Source organism: Cariama cristata, unplaced genomic scaffold (genome assembly GCF_000690535.1).
Source record: "Cariama cristata isolate BGI_N322 unplaced genomic scaffold, ASM69053v1 scaffold1222, whole genome shotgun sequence".
Lineage (NCBI taxonomy): Eukaryota > Metazoa > Chordata > Aves > Cariamiformes > Cariamidae > Cariama > Cariama cristata.
In genome coordinates this window covers 20,639-23,471 of record NW_009603024.1, presented here as the reverse complement: position 1 = coordinate 23,471, position 2,833 = coordinate 20,639, and positions in this window count along the sequence as shown.

Genomic DNA, 2,833 nt, shown 5'->3' with positions numbered 1-2,833 from the left:
AAAATGTAAAAAAAGGGAAAAAAAAAAAAAAAACCACTACTTTTGCAAATCGCATGAGACCCATCATAAAATTGTCAGAATTGGCAGCACCGTAAAAATCTATGATATTGTGGGCTGGATTTATGAGCCAGAATCCTGAGGCTTTGGGATATTTTTTTTCCCTCAGCCCTGAAGGCACAAAGGCAGTTTTGGGAGGTTGGCTCTGCCCTGGGAGCCGAGCAGGCGAGGGGTGACTTTGCTCCTCTCAAAAAACCTTGTCCCTAGGGAAAAAACAAAACCGAAACCTCACCAAGGCAGGTTTGGGAGCTGCCGATCCCAGCAGGTACCACGACAGCGAAAAGCTACCTCCCAAAACCACCCAGCATCTTGAAATTTGAAGTGTGGCGGCGAGCTGATAGGGGCAGACAAAGGGCTCTGTGTGTCTGCTCAGGGCATCTGCAGCCTCCCCAGGTACCAGCCATGGTAACTGCAGGAGGATTTTAGCCCAGGAAGGCAGCTGAAAAAACAGCGTGGTGACCACAGCCTGGGAACTCGTGTTCGCTCTTTAAAAGATGTTTTTAGCAGAGGTTGGGTTTCTTTCTCTCCTTCTCCGCTTGAAGGAATTGCACAGCCTGCACTTATTTATTACAGTTCATCTACAAAGCCCTGTTTTTCTTCTGCCTGGTGATGTTTCACGGCTACTTTCCACGCTGCCAGAGCAGCAAGCTTGCTCCGAGGCTCCTCACCAAAAGGGAGAGGTTTGAGGTGAGGCAATCCCTGACCACAAGGATGAGGATGGGCCACCACTGTCTTCTCCACCCACCGCACCAGCCCTCCTCCTCCATGGGCTTTGCAGGGCTCTCTTTGGAGCCAGCTCCCTCTTCGCCTGGGGACTTGGTTCACCCTCCCCAGCAAGTCCAGCTCTCCTGGACTCTTCCACCATCCCTGTCCCCAGATCCATGGCAGAAGCACCCCAGGTCCAGTCCCAACCCCAGCACGCTCAGTGGCACTTATGGGAAACCACCAGGCGATACTGAGGACTTGTAGGCAAGAAGGGAAAGGCTGGTGGCAGCCGTGCTTGGTCCCTTGTACCACACTGGGATGGTCTTCCTCAAGTGTCAAGGCCTCTTATGGATGAATTGCCAGTTTAGCTCTGAATACGGTGAATTTTACAATCTCTTTTGTCCAATTCTTTCAATGATGGTAACTCCTATATAATTTTTTCCCTAATTTTTCTGTTTGTTTGTTGATTATTATCGTTGTCATTATCATACTCTGCTAAGGAATAAGTGTGGAAGAAGAGAAACGAAGGAAATCACTTCAGGCTCGTTGTAACGTAAAATCATGTTTGTTTGTTGATTATTATCGTTGTCATTATCATACTCTGCTAAGGAATAAGTGTGGAAGAAGAGACTTCAGGCTCGTTGTAATGTAAAATCACAACCAAAGGGAGAGAACATCCTCCTCCTTGATGGATCCCAGTATTCTTCCCAGCTGGGAAGAAGTACAAGCTGTTTCTCGATGTTCAACACAAACCAGGCATGTTCACATTCAGGCTGGGAGTCACCACGGGCCTTTGAACAAATCACCTTTTTCTTTCACGTCGTATCTGACTCCTCACGTCCTACTCATCCAAATGGAAGAGCAGGCTGTGCTGCTATGGCACAACTGGTCTCCATCAAAACTAAAGCCCGGAAACACCATACCGAAGCAGTAGACAGTAACAGACTCTTCAAGAGGAGGAGAAGGCTACATCACATCCTCCCACCCACCTTTGCCTTCATCCCAGATTTTGCTGGTGTGACAGGTCCATCCTCCTGCCACTGATGGCCTCCTTGCTCCTCATCCCAATGTGGCTCCACAAGGCCGTGTCCCTGGGGAGCTACCTGGCTTTTCAGCAGCCAAAACCCAGTGATCAGAGCCCATCGTGGCATCACCAACTCCACCACAGAACTTCAGCATTTCCTTGAAGAGCCCAAAAAACAACATGAGGAGCTCAGAGTCAAGTTGAAAGCCTGAGGTTTTCCTTCCAAAGCTTGAGAAGTAATTTACCACATGGGTTTAGTTTCCTTAATACTCTTTGAGATGCATGGCACACGTTTCTGGTAAGACCTCTTTACTTACAGAGTAACCACTGGCCATTTAATTACACATAAGTTACCATATAGTGATAAGATGATTACATGATTAGCAGTGAGGTAATGAAGCCTGGAAAGTACAATGTAATTGACAGCTAAATACAGAGCAATTTTTTTATTCCTTAACTCAAAATGCAATTTACTCAGTTGTTAATCTTGGACAACTGCATATTCTGCAGGAAGAGCATGTGATTTACCGAGCAATGCAACATTTGAGTGATTCCCTGGGGGTGGCTCCCCAAACAGCTTTGTATGTCACTTGAGGTCCCAGCCGTGCTCGCAGAAGGGTTACACGATGCCCGCATCTCCTTTTGCCTGCAAATGTGGCCAACACCCGGAGCGAGCTCCCAGGGTAGCGCAGCATCGCACTTTTACGGTGTCTAACTCAACACTTATGAAACCCAGTTGTTGCAAGCAGAAGACAGTAAAAGCAGAGACAGCCAAAGGAGGGAAGTCGCATTGTAGCCAGCGCTGGGGTAGCCCCAGCAGACACCATCCCCCAGGTCCCACCTGCAATGGGACAGCTGGGTGGGAGCATCAACTGTCAAGGGGCTCTACTAATTCTACCCACTTTCTGTCCCTTTGCAAGGTGTCCCTCAATCTCTGGTGCACCGGAGGCCACCAAGGCTGCCTGCCGGCCATGTGCTGGCAGTGCCGCTGCTGCAGCCAGAGGAGCTGCTGTCAGTGGGGCAGGCCGGGGACCACTCCTCGGGTCG